Here is a 19501-nt window from a genome sequence, read left to right as displayed (position 1 = left end):
AGAAACCTGAAGGACACCACTGGTGACCCCCTCTTCTTGGATATTGCTTCCTAATACCCAACTTGCTGATAACTATCAGACAGCCAGTCTCCAATCCAGTGCACTAGTCTAATATCCAACCCCATCCTCTACTTTGACTATCATCTTATTATGTGGTAATCTATCTAAAGCCTTTTAAAAGTCTAAGTACTAATGTGTATTCCATTTTCCACATCCAGTCCTGCTCTCACATTATTATAATATGTGAGTAGATTACTAAAACATGACTTCCTTTAGCAAATCAGTGCTGTCTATCAAAGATAATACCATTGTTATCAACCAAACTCTGGATCCTGATTCTCACCCTCCATTGCAACGCTTCAAGCACAACAACTGACACAGAAATTGGCCTGTAATTTGATACTTGTATTCTGTCACCTCTTTTATGAAGCAGTACAATCCTGCCTTTCTTTCTTGTACAATCTTGGCATATCTGTTTGAAATATTAAATAGATATGTCAATGCAGATGTTAACAATCTAGCACATTACTTCAAAATGTGCAGTGATATGTCATCAAGACCCACAGCCTTGAGCACGGTAATTTGGATGTGTTCGTATAAAGGCTTTATAAAGTGGAATGATAATTCCCTTACCTCTGCTTATTAGTGTGTTCTTCAATAACTAGTAATCCTGTGAGCTCCCCTGACTGATTTAGCAATATGCTCTCTAAACTTCAACTCTCTATCTACTACATACAAATCCCTGACTTTATTACTTTCCTAGAGTACATTTCATTCTATGAGGTACACAGCTTGTTATGTTTGTATCCCAAATGTATAACTTTACACTTTTCCATGTTATATTGACATTCATTATGTTTTGCACATCTATTAGGCTATTTAAATCATCCTGCAAGCTCTCTACATCACCTTGATTATCTATTACCCTACTTAACTTTGCATTATCAGCAAGCAGTTGAATATCTTCCTTCAAATTATTTCGTATATCATTTATGTACAAATTCAACAGCAGTGGCCCATAGCACTGTGGCACACTACTAGTCACCTGCCTATTCCTGGATTCTGTTCCTTCATATACCACTTTTTTGGTATCTATGTATCAGGGGAGAATTCGCCATGCTTACTATGATTGCTGCGCAAGCTCATTACTTGAGAAAGAAGTAATATTTATTTGTTAATAAATGCATGCATTTATAAGGATTCCATTTAGGCTTTTATTTTTGTAGACAGAGGATGTCTTAAGGTTGCACGGCAATAAGTGAGCTTTGCATTGTGTATCGAAGGCCTATGCTTGCTCATCTAGTAGTCAAAGTTACCTTGGCTTGCTCAGTTGTGTGAGCTTCCAGGTCCTTGCTATAGCACTGTGATTTCATGCGCATGCATAGCCATTTCCACTCCCTTCATGTTGTCTTAAACACAGGCCATATGCAGTCAAAGTAGTTCTAGCCAATGAACTTCAGCCAGCCTTTACAAGTGTGTGTGTTGCTTGGGAAAATTAAGTTACAACCAACTTTTTATGACGATGTTATTGACCAATTCATAAAGAATTCTACCGTAGGGTAGAATTTGTATTCAAGTAAGTCAGCTAAATTGAAAAAGATAGAATATCATTTGTAAAATAAATGTTGTATTTATATGATTAAATGTACATAAATTTGCAAATATATAGTTTTAAATGGTCAGTAATTCATTATTCCACTAATCAGACTTCAATCACTCCCTGAATGATAACAAGAGCAAGTGTGAATTTCAAGACCTGCATTCGCCCCTGCTGTGTATCAGCAATCCTTTTATCCATGTCATCAATTTGTTATCTATCCCCATTTGTTGCAGTTTGAGTAACAGAATTCCATGTGGTAGTGTGTCAAATGCCTTTGCAAAATTCAGGTTGACAGGAAGAGATATTTATTCCAATGCTGGTATAGGCCAGGGAATGTGGAGGATGGTGATGAAGAAATGTATTAGCAACTTTAGTTAGTGAACAAGGAAATGGTGATTATTATGACTAATTTTAATTATTGTAGTATAGAATTGAATGAAGAGAGAGCATTTGGTAATAAGGAAAACGAATTTCTTGAGTTCTTCAGTGAGAACAGTCTTAGGCAGAATGCAAAGGAGGGAACATCAATATCCAGCTAAAGATTACAAGAAATTATATTCTTGGTTTAATTCATTATCCAAGTGCAAGCAAAGTTTGCACATGAAGTCATTTCACAAGTGGACTACTTGTATATAGAGGCTAATGACTTCACATCAATTGTTACAGTATCCCATAATGCAAGGCACATACATATCCTTAGAGTTTTAGATCTAATCATTTCATCAGAGAATGTGATTATGAGTGGGGTTTCGTACTTCCTTCTAGTTGATTATGAAGTAATCATCTGGGTTGTGCGTAGCCATGTGAAGACTTCTGTGAGGAATCTACATATGTGAAATTACAAGGCTGGGGATTAAGAAAAGCTTAAGAGACTGCTTGGAGCTGTAGCATAGAATGAGGTGTTGAGTGGGAGAAATATAAATCCTGCCTGGAAACTCTTTCTTTGAAGGTTACACAGGTGATCAGAATTCATATTTACAAATTTAGGGACACGAAGCACATGTGTTTAAATGATTATTTTACTTATTATTAATAAAATAATTGATGTTTAGACCCCTGTATTGAGGTGATCATAAAAAAAATACATGTGTATATGAAAACAAGCTACATGCCTTGCATTCTACAAAAATAAATTGAATCTATGCTGTTAACTGATCTTTTATTTAGCCTGACCTCTAGTGGTAAAAAAAAAAACAAAAAAAAAATAAATAAACCCTCCTAAAGTCCTCTCGTACTATTCTTTTCTTCAGGACTTGTATATAGTTCAGGTTGCTATACTAAGATTTTCTTCAGGACTTGTACAGTTCAGGTTGCTATTGAATGTTAAAAAAAAAAAAAGCACTTCACCAAGTCTTCTTGTATTGAGAATTTTTTTTGGCTTGTTCTGGTTGCTATAATGGTTGCAAATGGGTCCTCCACATTCTTGGAATGGTTAGACCATTATTTTTGTTAAGGTTAGGATTGTGTTTGAGCATTTCACATGCTTCTTTAAATTTTCTCTCAAACCAGGTTTTGGTGAGGTGTAGGGACTTGGTACCTTTCCAATCAATTCTGTGGTATGTCTGGAGTGTGTGGTCTGAAAGGCCGGTTTTTCCAAAATGGAGGTATTTAATGTGTTGTTTGTGTTTGTCCTTCCTAATTGGGATGGTTCATCCTGTTTCGCCTATGTATGGTAAGTTACATGTGCATTATATTTTGTAAACCCCTGGGTGGGCTAGGTGTGGAAGAGGATCTTTGGAAGAACTGAGTACGTGTCTTAATTTTGTCGGGGGTTTAAATGTGGTTTTGATGTTGTATTTGTGTAGTGTTCTGTCTATTTTTTCTGAAATGCCTCTAACATAAGGAATGGCAATGGCATTCTTGAAATCTTTTTTTGTTTTTAGTGGTGTCTCTGTGGAGGATCTTGTGAATAGTTTTTTTACTGTGTCCATTTTTCATAAATGTATGGTTGATGATCTCCTATTCCTGGTTTAGAGCTTGCTCATTTGAACAAATAGTTTGAGCTCTGTGTTTTAGGATGCTTATGACACCTAGTTTTTGTGTTGGGTGGTGGTAAGAAATTTTGTGTATGTACTGGCCTGTGTAGGTTTGCGGTAGACTGAGAAGGAGAGACATCCTGAGGGAAGATGTGTGACAAGTGGTCTAGGAAAGGAATAGAGTTGTTTTTTTCTATTTCAATGGTGAATTGGATACATTTGTGTTGTTTGTTCAGGTGGCTAAGGAATGTGTTTAGTGCTTCACGGCTGTGGGGCCAAATGGTGAAAATATCAATGCATCTGAGCCAAATTTTGGGCTTTAGGCATGCTGACTCTAGAGCTTGTAGCTCAAAGTTTTCCATATAAAAGTTAGTTATTGGGAGGGAAAGTGGTGAGCCCATGGCTGTGCCTTCTAACAATTCCAAGAATGTGGAGGACCCATTTGTAACCATTATCTGTACAAGTCCTGAAGAAAAACTCAGTACAGGAGGACTTTAGCAGTTTTTTTTTTTTTTTTTTAAACACTAGAGGTCAGGCTAAGTAAAAGATCGATTAACAGCATAGATTTGATTTCATTTTATAGAGTGCAAGAGCATGTAGCTTGTTTTCATATACACATGTATTTTTCTGATGATGACCTCAATACAAGGGGCTAAACGTCAATTGTTATTTTATTGATAAAAAGTAATCTGAGTCTCCGGTCTGGTTTAGTCCTGAAGGTGTGGAAAGAGGGGAAAATAGTTCCACTGCATAGAGGAGGATCCAAGACTACTGTTACAAATTACCGACCGATCAGCATATCAGGAGTCGTGGTCAAGGTCTTGGAGAAAGTAGTCAAGGGAAAAATACAGGAATGGATTGATGAAAATGAGATACTGTACTGGGGACAGCGTGGCTTTGTGAAGGGTAGATCGTGCCTCAGTAACTTGCTTTCATTTTATAACACAGTGACGGCTGAACTGGATAAGGGTAATGGGTGTACAGTGATACTGCTGGACCTGGCTAAGGCCTTTGACAGGATACCACATGGAATTCTAATCCATAAACTGCAACATATGGGAATGGATATAGGGTTAGTGAGATGGATAGGTGGGTGGTTGATGGAGAGATATCAAAGAGTGGTTTATTCAGGAGTAGAATCCAAAAGACGGCCTGTGACTAGTGGTGTGCTGCAGGGTTCTGTTCTTCGACCACTGCTGTTTAATTTGTTCATTAAAGATATAGGGTAGGATCTAAGAGGAATGGTTCATTTGTTCGCTGAGGATGCAAAGATGGGTAGGGAAATAGTGAATGCAGAAGATATCAAAATCTTGCCGGATGATTTGGATAGATTGGAGTTTTGGTCTAAGGAGAATGGATGTCAATTTAATGTGACAAAATGTAAGGTTATGCATTTTGGAGTGAGAAGATTAGCAGCAGTATACCACATTGGTAGAACTGTACTCCAGGAAATTGATGAGGCTTGGGAGTGTTGGTGGATAGGGAGATGAAGTTTAGGGAACACATTGCAAAAGTGGCTCAACTCATCAAATCACTTGGTTGCTGAAAAATACTTTGATGAGCAGAGACAAACAAGTTATTGTTCCTCTGTACCGAATCTTGATAAGACCTCATCTCGACTACTGTGCCCAGATTTGGTCACCTAGGTTTCTTCTTGATGGGCAGGAGGTGGAGAAGATCCAGAGGCGAGTGACCAAGATGATAGTAGGTCTATGGAATGAACCTTATGAGAACAGGTTGAAGATTTGTGGGTTGCAGAAATTGGTTGATAGGTGGAAAAGGGGAGATATGATTGAGACATTCAAATTGCTGAAGGGTTTCTATAGGATTAATTCAGATGATATTATTGAAATCAGGACTGGTGGTGGAAGAACTAGGGAACATCTATGGAAGCAGGGCAAGAGTGTGGTTATCAACGGTGTTGGAGCTGGGTTCTTTACTTTTAGAGTGGTGAATGAGTGGAATAAGCTGCCAGAGGCTGTTGTGGGTGCTATGACAGTGAATGAGTTCAAGGAAAGGTATGATAGATACTGTGACAATCCAGATCAACGGAGCTATCATTTCTTTAGCACATTCTCTCAAAATCCATGGCAAAATTCTATTCATTCTCACAGCTTTATTGACATCCAGAGCTCAGTATTTGAAACATACTCTCCTCTTCCACCTGTAAACTTCAAACTGCTATATCCCCAGTGGTGTAGCTAGGGTTTTTGCTACACTGTTTGCTGCCCCTCTCAATACACACCAAAAATACTACAAACAAAGAGTCAAAACGACGTATAGGGAAATACAGTAAATTAAAACACGATGTTTATTTTTGAAGTAAAACTTTAATTTCAACATTCTAAAGCGTTATTTTCTTGCTTTTCTGTTAGCAAAATCGTCAATGATATTAGCGATGTCTATTTCATAGTAATGTAGGTAATTCTTAATCAATTTTATTTAGAAAAACTCCTCTCACAACTAGCAACACTTGCAGCAATTGTGAAGAAAATTCACAGTAGTATTACAATATTTGGAAATGAGTTCTCCAGACTGTATTTTAGAATTAACTTCAAAAGTTCAAAAAAGGTTCAACGTGCTGCCCGAGGCAGACTGCCCCCCTCCGCCCCTTCCTAATTATGCCTCTGTATATCCCTCTAGTATTAAAACCTACTTCTCCAAGATGAAATACTCCAATAAAGTGTTCATTGAATAAGTCGACCATGTCCTCTGCATCAGTCACTCTATTCCCATTTTTATCCACAATGTCATTATTTCTCAATCATTTTTCCTACTACTGGCCATAAAGCTAAAATATTCATTAAGATTTTCTTTAGACCCTTAGGGCCAATCTCTTCTCATATTTCAGTTTTGCCTTCCCTTAATATTCTACTCACTCTCCTGGTTGAGTCTTATATCCTTCATTCGTCTGCTCTCCATCCTCTCCTTATATCTCTTCCATAACCTCGTTTTCACCCGCAGTTCACGTTTGATATTGTTTGTCATCCATTTTACACCAAATTGTGTCCTCTTCTTTACTTGTATACTACAGCTTACTATTGCTGCTAAAAAATATTCCTTCACCATTTCCCAAGCAACAATGATATCTCACTCTTCCAATTCCTCCCTCCATGGACTACCCCAAGTTGATATCTAAGACAATTATAATCACATGCCTTATAATTCTGCATACATTTCCTTCTCTTTGATACTCCTGCCCGAGTATCAAAGAGAAGGAAATTCTTCTCTTTGAAGAATTTCCTTCTCTTCCCATCTTCAAAGTCAAAACCACATGGTCACTCTCTCCAAATGGGTTCAGAGATACCATGTCAATTAATCAGCTCTTCTGATGGTGTGACCAAATCCAAAACTCTTGAACCTCGTGTTCCTGCTATTACATGTTTCCTAAGACATCTGTCCCTGAAGAATTCTAGAAATTCCATTCCCTTATTACTAAATGCATTCTCCTTTTCCCAATTTATACTACCCTGGTTAAAATCTGCCATAATATTCTGCACTTGTCAAGCTCAACTACTTAAAACATCTCCTGCTCCTAATCCTCTGTGCTCCTTGGCTTGTCACAACACCTCATTAAATATCCTGTCTTGCCCACCTCTACCTAACACTATAAACTTTCAAAATCATTAGTGTCACTGCCCTCCAAAGCCTCCACTTTGAGAGAACATAAGTCATCACTTATCATAAACAGTATTATACCAGTGCAGTTTACCGGAATATCCTGTCGAAAAATGCTGTACCCTGCTACTTCTATTCCTGTTATTATATCATCCTCCAGCTCATAGATTCCAGTAGTCATCGAACAGGTTGATGCTATCATCACCAGCAATTAATCTCCTTTATTTAGGATACTCCTGGGATTAGTATAAATCATAAAAATGTCACTGTTTCTATACTTATCATTATCCCCACCAGACTCGACTGGACTCAGTGTTACCTGATGTCGTTCCCCTTACCCCAAGCACCCATTCCCACAAGAGGCCACCACCGCTACCATTCACCCTGGAAATTCTAGTTTCCCTGCATTGACACACCGACTCATTCAGAAAATGGCCATCTCTCCAGATGTCTACATCCTTCTTCATTCAAATGCAAGCAGTCTTTCATATACAGTTCCTTTCTGTCCTCAAATGCCCTCCAAGCATCCACATATTCCAAGTCACTCTTCTGACACATTCTGGCTATCATGCTATTCATTATTAATGCTCTTCTATTCAGCTCGTCATTATCAACCTGGGAAACACACACATACACACACAGTCTTCCCTCTCTGAGTTTTCATCTGTATAACCTGAAGCATGAATGTCAGATCTCTTGCCACCCGATTTACACTGCCTCTTAAGTCATTCATGCCTACAATCACAATCATTTCATCCACCATTTCACCCTTCTTAATTAGAAAGCCACACTTTCTATCGTTCCTTCAGGCAAACACTCCTCTGGCATCCTATCTTGCACACCAGAGATCATCAAGTTTCCATACATCACACCTCTTACCACTCTGTTCCTTGATTGCTCACCTGCATCCATCACTCTCTCTCTCTCTCTCTCTCTCTCAGTGTTCCCCTACTTACCTGCTATCCTGGCATCACTCTATCCCTGGTTTCAGCACTCCCTTAAATCCTTCCATTCCCTCTCTTCTACTGTTTCTATTCTCTCCTCTTCTTTCATTCCCATAACTCTCTCTTATTCCCCCTATTCTACTGTTTCTATTCTCTCCTCTTCTGCCATTCCCATCTCTTTCTCACTCCTACTCTGATTCACCTTGCATTCATCTCTTCTATTCTCTTAATCTTAATCTGTGGAGAGTTCAGAGAAGAGTGACCAAGTTGGTGAGTGATGTAAAAAATGCTCCCTACATTGATAGATTGAGAGCTTGTGGATTGCAGAGATTGGTTGATAGGCGTGGAAGAGGGGATATGATAGAAACATTTAAATTACTGAAAGGTTTTTATAGGATTGATGCAGGGGAAACATTTCAGCTGTGTGATAGTGATGGAAGAACAAGAGGTCATCCCTGGAAATTAAAGAAGAGTGTGGTTAACAAAAGGTGTCAGAACAAGGTTTTTTGCCTGGAGAGTGGTGAATGAGTGGAATTCATTGCCTGACTTAGTTGTGAGCTCTTCATCTGTAAATGAATTCAAGAAGAGATATGACAAATATTGTTTTGCTAGTTTGGGTCTCTCGCGATGAGTCTACTAACTCCATGGAGATACCCGTAATAATAATAACAATAATAATAATAATCTCATCTTTCACACGTCTCAACTCATTCAGTAGACCTTCCACCTCCTCTCTCTCTCTCCAAGCTACCCACTCTTGCTTGCCATTCATCATCCCAATTAAGGTCATCTCCGAAAACTTCACAATTCAAATTTTCCACACAACCCACTCTTTCTTATTTTGTCATTTATATTTCACCTGTTAACCTCACCCTCTATCACACTACTCGTCTCTCTAGGTCAATATTCCCCTGCTGCAACACTGTCAAGGTCGGTTATGCTAATCTCTTACAAAGTTCTTCCTGTTTCCTACATTTTCCACATATATGTACTCCCCCATCTCTCATCTGCCACATATCCAACTGCTGCGATGAATACACAACACAAGGACCGCATACCATAAAATCATGTAGCATGCTATTCAAAATATATTATTATTATTATTATGGGTATCTCCATGGAGTCAGTAGACTCATTGTGGGAGACCCAAACTAGCAAAACAATATCTATCATATCTCTTCTTGAATTCATTTACAAACGAAGAACTCACAACTGAGTCAGGCAATGAATTTCACTCATTCACCATCCTCCAGGTGAAAAAACCTCATTCTCACACCCTTGTTAACCACACTTTTCTTTAATTTCCAGGGATGACCTCTTGTTCTCCCATCACTATCACACAGCTGAAACATTTCCCCTGCATCAATCTTATAAAAACCTTTTTAGTAATTTAAATGTTTCTATCATATCCCCTCTTCTCCACCTATCAACCAACCTCTGCAATCCACAATCTATCAATGTAGGGAGCATTTTTTACATCACTCACCAACCTAGTCACTCTCCTCTGAACCCTCTCCACAACCTCCTCATCTCCAAGGAATCCAGGCGACCAGACCTGAGCACTGTAATCCAAATGTGGAAGTATTAATGCTTTATAAAGTGGAATAATAACCTCTTTATCTCTGGATGTTAAGTGTGTTCCTCAATAACCACGTAATCCTATGTGTAATCTTGGACACCTTAGCAATGTGTCCCCTGAACTTCATCTCCCTATCCACCAACACCCCTAAGTCCCCTAGCCTCATCAATCTCTTGGAGTACTGTTCCATCAATGTAGTACACAGCTGGTAATCTTTTAATCCCAAAATGCATAACCTTACACTTTTCCATGTTGAACTGACATCCATTACCCTTTGCAAGCTAATTTCAATTATCCTGCAAACTCTCAACATCAGCTTGATTTTTTATTGCGCTACCCAACTTTGCATCATCAGCAAACAACTGAATATCTCCCCTCAATCAATTTTGTATATCATTTATGTACAAATTAAACAACAATGGCCCAAGCACAGAGCCCTGAGGCACATCACTGGTAACCTGCCTCACCCTGGACTCTGCTCCTTCATACATCACCTTCTGGTATCTCTCTCAGCCATTCTCCTATCCATATCACCAGTTTAGTATCCATTCTCATCTGTTCCAATTTGCGTAACAGTGTTCTATGGGGTATATCCTGTCAAAAGCCTTATCAAAATCCAGAAGTACCACGGTGTAGCCATTTCCTTTGTCCAACTCAGATGTCATTTTGTTATAAAAAGTTAATAGATTGCTAAGGCAGGATCTACCTTTAACAAAACCATGTTGGCCTCTATAGAGTATCATATCCTGATCCACCCATTCTTGAATTTTGTCTTTAACTAACTTTTCCAATACTTTTACCACCACTCCTGAGATGGTGATTGGCCTGTAATTAACTACCACAGTTTTAGAGCCATCTTTATGCAAAGAAACTACTTTGCCTTCCTTTCACTCCCTAGGGACCATACCAGAGTTCAAACGTAAGTTAAATAACCAAGTAAGAGGCATTGACAATTCCTTTGCACATTCACACAACACCCAAGCTGATATTCCATCTAAACTTACAGCAGTGTTTGCATTTAAACTTTTCAATATATTTAATACCTCTGATTTCTTAACTTCAATTCTCACATTAGTTATTGCTACAGGTACAGAGTTATCCTCACTTGGGTGATAGACTTTTGAAAAGTGATCACTCAGTAACTCGACTATTACATCTGAATTTGTCACCTCAATACCATCAGCACCCACTAAAGTTATCCTTCCGAAGTCATTCTTCCTTTTACTTGCTACATAGTGGAAAAACTCTTTGGGATTACCCTTGATCTCATTGGCTAAGGTCTTCTCATAATTTGATTTAGCTTTTCTTACTATGCTGGTAACCTTCCTAGGTTGAGTCTTGTACTGCTCATGAGTGTACTGATTGCCTTTCTCCTTGTACATTCTCCATAACATTTTCTTTTTTTGAAGATCAAGCTTGATACTACTGCTCATCTATCTAACGGCAATGTTTCGTCCCCACTTTGCGGTATATTTGTTCTGAGCCTTGTATATGGCCTGTTAACATGCTTTCCTGTGACCTGGAATCTAAAGCTCCCTCGGATCACAGAATCTAACAAATTTCTTTGTTCTGCGCCAGTTAGAGTCTCCCCTTGAATGTTGCGGGCCCTTCCTGAATCCGACGTTTATCTTACTTGATCCAAGTCAGGTAGAACGGTGTATGGATTCAGGGATTTTGCAGTCGTGCCCTCTCCTAGCCTTACTAAATTTTATTAGATACTCTTCCCCTTTTATCACAGTTCATGTGTTGGTGAATGGCAATGTCGTTCTCAAACACAATTCAGTGACCAGGATTTAACAAGAAACACAAAGTTTAATTTTAACAAAATTAGGACACATGGAACATAAATCATTCAATCAGTTAATTGTTATTTCAAACTTTAAATGCTCTACATGGTAATACATGACAATTTCAAACAGGACAAGATTGCTATTTTCTAAGAATGTTATAGATATAAGCATATACTATTAATTATCTGAACATGGATCTCTGGAGAGATCACTAAAGTGACACTGCATGATGTGAAGATCACATGACATGGGTCTTCGGACTACCAGTCCAAGATCTCTATAAGTTCCAATACCGACAACTAGTCTCAGCTTCCTTTGCTAATGAAAGGTCCTAGCTGCTTCCCCCTTCAACATTTAACATATTTTAGATATAGCAAAGTTTTACATTACTATTTGATGCAGCATATAGTCACACTTCTTCACCACATGCGAGTCACATGCAAACCCTGATTGGACTTCACTCACTTTGTGGAGCACTCTGCCTTTTGGATCAATGCACACTGGAACTTTGCTGTTAGTGGGAATTTTTCGACATGCATCTCCAGGACTTATGAACCCTTCTAGAAGGACATCGCGGTTGAAGTTTCACTTGGTCCCGAGCTTCTTCGTCGGTCTGCACTTAGAGGTTTTCGTCGGACTTCATCCGACCGTCCACACTGGCACCCCTTTGTTCTACGGCCTACGCTTCCTGCCCTCCGTGCTTCGATCACATTCCCTTTTATTTTCTTCTTTCCTGCTTCACGTTCCCTCTACTCTCTTCCTTTTTTTTTTCCGACCACCAACTCCTATTGTACTGCAGCTTTCAGTCACGGTCATTTCGATGACGTTGCACTTGAATGCGTGAGAGAGCTCCTCCCAGAGAATTGTCCACGTTTGTCTCTTTTCATGAACCTTGCTTGTAAGGATCACTAATGAGTTTGCCAAGGTCATGACCTCAGGACCCTTAGTCACCACTGAAATATGCACTGTTTCACACAGCCTATTCTTGGGTTGGTCGTCAAATATGTCGCCTGACTACAAATTCATATATCCCTTTTCCTTGACATATCACATACAATATAACCTACAGTATTTTTCCTTCTTTGGGTAAACAGATATGCACTCTCATTTAATATTTACATGATACACTTTATCCCCCCCTTTCTTTTTATTTATAGTACAATTTGCACCAGCAGTGCAGGTATCTTTTGATTTAGGCTCTGTTCTTGTTGGATCCTGAATGAAAGTCTGTCTAGTAACGGCAGGCCTCATTCACGATCCAAGACCAACCTTGTTTGTTTTCCTGACCATGGGGACACAATCTGATATTGCTTTCCTCAGATACCTGCTGATTTTATCCCGTGCACTGCTAACATCTTTCCCCTGCAATATGTTCTGCCATGGGATGGCTGCAAGCTCACTCCGAAGCTTATTATAATTGCCTAACCTGTAGTTCCATATATACACATTCTTAACAGAAAAATCCACAGATTTTGCAACCTACCGAGTCCTCAATATAGTCCTTAAATGGGGGAGGACTTGATGACACAGCATTAGTAATTTGAGCTGCGGCTGCCATCATCATTCAAATAGTGTCAAGTACTAGGAACTACTACAACTATTATAAATGCTCTTCTATAAGCTATATTTATGTGATACTATAAGTATAAACTATGCTATATTACAACTGTACTAAATAATGAAACTTATCTTTTTCTTCTCTTCTACCGCAGAACATATCCGACTCTGACCTCGAATTCTCAGTAAGAATAAACCAGAAATAAACACAGTATAAACAACAATTAAACTCCAAAAGCTACACTACTGAAGGACACTTGAGTCACTGAAAAAATGTAGCACAATTTGCAATAAAAGCCACACTATATACTAAAAACGCTTTTTTTTTTTTTTTTTAGCACAGCTGAAATCTACCACCACATTATTTATAGCTTAATTGTGAGTGAACAGCAGCTATATGAGGAAATAAATGAGCTTAATATCAATAAGGCGATAGGATTTGATGACATATCACCATGTGTTTTAAAGGAATGTTTTAGAGAATTGGCAGTAGCTGCCTGTTTAATAAATGTCTGACAGCAGTACTAGTTCTAAGAGAGTGGAAAGAAGGTAAAATTGTTCCACTTCATAAAGGTGGTGATAAAGCTGTGGCTACAAATTATAAGCCAATATCTGGCCTCTACACCTGTAGTTGTGGTTAAGATATTTCAGAGATTGATGACAACTAGGATACAGAAATAGGTTGAAAACATCAGTCTTCCATTGGTTTGTTAAAGAGAGAACATGTTTTACAAACTTACTGATGTACTATAACAAGATGACAAATGCATTTGACATGGGAGATGCATAAAATTGGTCCAATGCATATCAGTAACATCTATAATTGCCTTGCCTATCTTTGCATCATCAGCAAATAATTATACATCTCCTGTCAGTTCCTTCCTAATATTTTCAATGATAGATTAAACAACAGTGATTCAGAGACTACTCCTGCGATATACACCACTGTTTACCATAAATGTGGCAGATTCTTCTCCAGTACTTGTTCCTCAGTCATCAACTTGTCTAGGTCAACCGTTTAGATTCAAATCCACTATCCTCATGTTTATGCTTCAGCCTTTCATGTGGTATCCTATCAAATGTCTTAACAAAGTCCACTAGTATCATAGTAACAAGCTGTCACCCATTTCTGGATGTGAGTTCCTACCAACTTTTCTAAAATCTTCACAATCCCTCCAGAGGTACAGATAGTTCAGTAGTTAGATACATCATTTTTGACATGAAATTTGCACAATTGGACTATCATAGATTCCTTCCATTCCTGTGGGATCTTTCCTGAGCTGAAAGGCAAATTATACAGACATGTCAAGAACTTAGCCAGTTGCCAAATTCTTATCAAAGAGAACACTTAGACAGAAATATGCTTCAAAATGGCACGTTTATGTGACATCTTGAAGCAGTCATGATTATCAGCTCATGATTATCATGAAATTCAGACAAAACTAATCTAAATCTCATTGAAACTACATAATCGTTAGCTTTTTAAAATAAACAGCTTAACTCTTTCCATAGAACTCTAATCACAGAAAGGATCTACAAGACATTCACATGTAGAAATAAAGTGGTTATAATTCTACATGACATCTGCATTATTTCAACTTTGATATTTCTTCTGGGTGTGGCAATTGTTGATGAGACATGCTGAGGAATGGTATGGTTTACAGATGTATTGAATGAATTTGATCTAAACTGACTTATATATACCTAATGGACTTTTAAATAGTTTTGGGTTAGATATTTGGAAAGAGTTTTGTTCATTGAGAAGCTGGAAGGACAAACTCAGGGAAATTAGATGTGATGGGGATCGGGAATGCAGTCAAGTCTACGTAGAAATCAGCCACCCCCTGAAACAAGCGTATACATTAATTATTATGCAATAATGAATGCAGTTTTTTTCACATGTTTCAAATCTGAATAGGTTGGTAATGACATTATACAGGATATCTGTTAGTCCAAGGAGATTTTACAATGCATGTCAATAAATGCCATAAGTATCTTAAATAAAGAAGAAGGGTTTCTGGCATTGGTTAGCTCGACCTGGCAAAAAATTATAGGAATTAGTGAGACCAAGTTGACAGAAAGTGATATAGTTACAAGAATAGAATGTAAAGGGTATTGTATTTTCACAGGGGTATTAAGGAAATAGGACAGGAGGTGGGGTATTATCGATGATACATGAAGAACTTCAAAGAACAAATTAAAGAGGATTTTTTACATCATCATCATCATAACAGTAATTATGGATATAGACCATATTGATCTGTTCTGGTCTCATTATCCATCTAATATCCTTGGTTAAGGTCTACCCAGCCTTCTCTTTCCAATTGGTTTATATTTTATTATTTGTTTAGGATATTGGGTGTTGGCCATTCAGTTTGCATGTTCTATCCAATTTTGTTTATAATTTTAAGAGGGTTTTACATCTCTGGAGAACGGTTCATTTGAAGTAATCTTGTGTGAGGAAGAGGCCATTGGGACAAAATATATTGTTTGTTTGCTGCTATAGACCACAGGGGTTCACAGGAAGATAAGGATGTCATGCATCAGCAGATTAACATGAGTCCATGCCAAGCTGTTTTGATGGGGGACTTCAAGTATGAGGATATAGATTGAAAGGAGGAAAGGTGATGGCAAGATGGAAGTCGCATTTACACAGCTGTTAAGGGATAATTACCTGAAACAACATGTCATGAAGGGCATCAGAGATTCAATAATGCTGGATCTGGTAATAGCATCAGAAGATATATTGAGGCATGTGTAGCTCAGTGGAAGTGGTGCTTGCATCTTCTGCACTAGGCCTCCTAAAGAAAGACTTCAGTTCAAGTGTAGCTGCCAACTGGAGGAAACTTTTTCTAAGCCTATCTTCGACCAGTTCCTGAGTTAGTAGATCTCTGGCATGGACAAGCAGGTTTTTCTCCCAGAAACTCAGGTTTTTCATCCCGTAAACTCAAGAAAATCAACCTTAGAATCCACATTAATTGAGACAGTATCATATCCTGTTAGAGTTAATTACCAAGAGATGGTAGCACCACTTGCTTGCCAGTTTCTTCATTGGTGGCAGCTTATAATTAGTGATAGTCGCATGCCAGCCATCTCTGATTGGCTACCAGTGGAGATTGAACAGCCTGCTAGATAGGGTTTAAAGGCCTCACCTACTTCCTATAAGGGAATAAAAAGGTGTTAGCTTATTATATATTATATAGATATATTGATAATGAAGGTAAGACACTATGCTTCCAGTTGTTGAAAGTGACCATGCATCTTGTTCTGTGATTTTGCTAAACATGTGGAATTCTCTGTCAAGAAAAGATTTGTATTGAATTATGAAGCTGATAATCATGACTGCTTCAAGATGTCAGATAAACGTGCCATTTTGAAGCAGTTCCATGGCTTGAGAAGCTACAAGGAAAGGATATCAGTTGTGCATGGGACATGGTCAGGGATGGTTTGAGAGAAACATTATCAGACTGTATACCCACATTGAGTAGTATAAACCAAATAGGGGTTAAGTGGATGAGTATAAGGCTGCAAAACGAGAAAACATTGCTCAGGAATAATAAGAAAAAAGTTGATCAGCATACTCATAAACAGTGCAAAATGAAAACAAGAAAGTTGATCATAAATCTGATTATGAGAGAAAATTAGCTAAGCACACCAAATTAAATCCAAAAGAGTTTTTATTATAAGTATTATTTCTGGGAAAATTCCCATGTTACTCCTCTAAGTAAATTATTATTTTTATGGCTATATAGCCTACTTTTGTTTAGGAGTGCCCCTTTTTTACAATGTTATTGCTTCTTTACTCAAATCTTAGGGCATTACTAATGTATTATAAAAACCAATATATGAAGAACAATATAGGAGGAAAATTCAGACATACCTTTTTGGATGTTGTTGACTGTGTCCTTATTCCGGCGAGATGCATTCATCTGCTGTTAAGCTATTAAAGGAAGGGGGTTTGGAAAAAGTGGGGGTAAAGCAATTTGGGAGAATAATTTGAAAAAAAAAACAGTTTTTTTTTATATGTATAATATTATTATTATTAATAATGGGTAGAGCACGCTTTGGGAGGGGGATGAGAGAAGGATCTGAAAATAGAAACTATTTTTTCAGGGAGAGGAAGGATTGATGGAAAAACATCAGAAGTGGGAGTAACGGAGTGTCAGCCATTTTGACAGTGTGTCATCTTCAGAACTCGTGGGAGAAGTGGAGGCTAGGTCACATCGGCTTGGTGTTTCTATCTTTGGTGTGCTTGTGTTATCTCCTATTGATCAGAGTCGTGACCTAATTTTTATGTTATGGCGCTTCCAACTCTCAGAGATAATGTAGTGCCAGTGGACGTTTATTGAGTTTTAGTCACATTTTATCGCTATCATTTCCAATATTCTAAGCATTGTTTTGTTATCTTGTATGTCTAATATTATGGCCTTGTTGATTTGTGGGGTATGCTTCTGTTCAAGGGCATGGACTGCTATTTCTGTTTCTTCTGTACTTGGTATCCTGTTTTTCTTTTTTGTTGTTGCATTTTTTATTGTTTAAATGTTCTGGAATAGGGATGTTACAGTCATGGAAGTGTTCTTGTAGTCTCACCTATAAAGATCCGATAGTAGAACCTGTGTAGGTGACATCACAGTTTTTTTGCCAAGAAATTTGTAAACTATGTTGTGGTGTTCTAATATTTCTTTGTGTGTGTGAGATTTTGTAGGTTTTATAAGTGTTGCCAATTTGTGCTTCATGGCGAACACCAGCTTATAGTAGGGTGACCAGATTTTCAAAACAAAAAAAAGGGACATTTTGAATTTTTCAGCAATTAAAAAAAGGAACAGAAGTGGGACACTTCTGGTGCACTCTACATAATCGAAGTGTGTCTTTGACATTTGGGTTATCTGCAGAAAATGCAATCATTTTTTCAGTCAGCTACTGTTTCTGCAAAATCTCCAATGTATGATTTGCAAGCAGTTCTGCTGTTTCTCCTGTTATGTTCTGAAAATCTACCACTTTATTATAAAAGGACAGGCACCGACTTCAAATCTCTGTGGTTTGATGTATCTACCATAACTGACACACATTTGGCTTGTTTCAATTCAATTGCAATTTCTCGCATTGCATAAGGTGCCAGGACATTCACTAAAATTGAATGGCAATTTGTTTGCCCACATGTAAATTTCTATTGAAATAAATTTCTCACTATTGCAGAGGTGCAGTCCATTCACCTCAAAGATAGGGTATGTTTCACTGCATGAAATGCAAACAAACCTTCTTGAGCTGCAAGACATTTACTTTCGTCAGTTAATTTCCCTTTTGAATTTTTCATGAAAAATTATGTAACATCTTGACTTGATCTGCGAGCATCGGCTTCCAATTTATGTTTTTGCTTTGTCAAATGATGTTTTATATCAGAACTGCCTTCATGTTCAATTTAAAAAACCGAATGACACACAGTACATTGCAACTTGTCTGTTGTTTTGTCATCTTTCTAGAAGGGATATTCTTCTTTTAAATCCTGAGTGAAAGGACACTTCCTTTTCGGCATGATAAAATCTGGATGAAATATCACCACTCATAATATATACTCACTTTAACTTTCACAGTTACTAACAGACCGGCATAAGAAGCACAAAACAAAGGTATAGTAGACAAAGTAACCTTGTTACCACCCAGATGCAGCAGTGCTGCCACTGGTTGCAACATTTTCATCCTGTCGCAGAGAGAATGCATTCATAATGGTTGATAATCATCATAGCATGCATGTTTTTGATCTCAAGCTCTCACATGTCACCAGCAGAGACATTATCCTTTCCATATTCGAACATACAAGAATGAAGTCATGCCATGAATTTAAAAAAGGGACAATACAGGACTAAAGTTAATAAAAAGGGACAATTAGCAACCTATTAAGGTTTTGTCAGGACAATGGGACCAGAGTCTAAAAAAGGGGACAATCCCATTAAAAAAGGGATGTCTCATCACCCTAGCTTATAGTCAGTGTGTTTGAAAATGTATTTGTAAGCTTTGTATGTGTTCTGGATGTATGTCAGTTTGATAATTTTTTGTGTTGGGAAGTTTGTTTTGGTTGTTAGGTTGTTTTACCTGGTTTTTGCTGTTTTGTTAGCATAATTTATTAGTTGTGTTGGGTAATTCTGATTTTGAAAAATTTGAGTTGACTTCTTTATTTCTGTGTTGAGATAATTACGGTTAGTTGAAAACTTGTATTTATGAATTGTGTTAGGATGACTGATATTTTAATCGAATAAGGATGGTATGATTTAAAATGGAAGTAGTTTCCGATATGTGGAATATTTGTGGAATATGTTCGTGGCTATTTTTTTTATTTCTTCTGACTAATGTCACGTTTAGGAAATTGATGGATTTGTCCTGTTCAGTTTCTGTGGTGAATTTTAGTCTGTTGATGTAATCGTTAAGGAATGCTTGTAAGG

The 19501-nt window shown here is 37.8% G+C and overlaps 1 protein-coding gene across 4 annotated transcripts in view; it reads left to right on the top strand.

Annotated features, from left to right (window-relative positions):
- LOC150106232 (voltage-dependent calcium channel subunit alpha-2/delta-3-like) overlaps positions 1–19501 on the top strand; it is a 2133114-nt gene that overhangs the window by 1880355 nt on the left and 233258 nt on the right. The gene's annotated exons all lie outside the window — the stretch shown is intronic.

The sequence above is a fragment of the Typopeltis vanoorti genome, chromosome 5, assembly GCF_054136105.1.
Source record: "Typopeltis vanoorti isolate ZY-2024b chromosome 5, IOZ_Tvanoo_1.0, whole genome shotgun sequence".
Taxonomy (NCBI): Eukaryota; Metazoa; Arthropoda; class Arachnida; order Uropygi; family Thelyphonidae; genus Typopeltis; species Typopeltis vanoorti.
The sequence above is the reverse complement of the archived record's forward strand: the minus strand, read 5'-3'. Positions and strand labels throughout refer to the sequence as shown.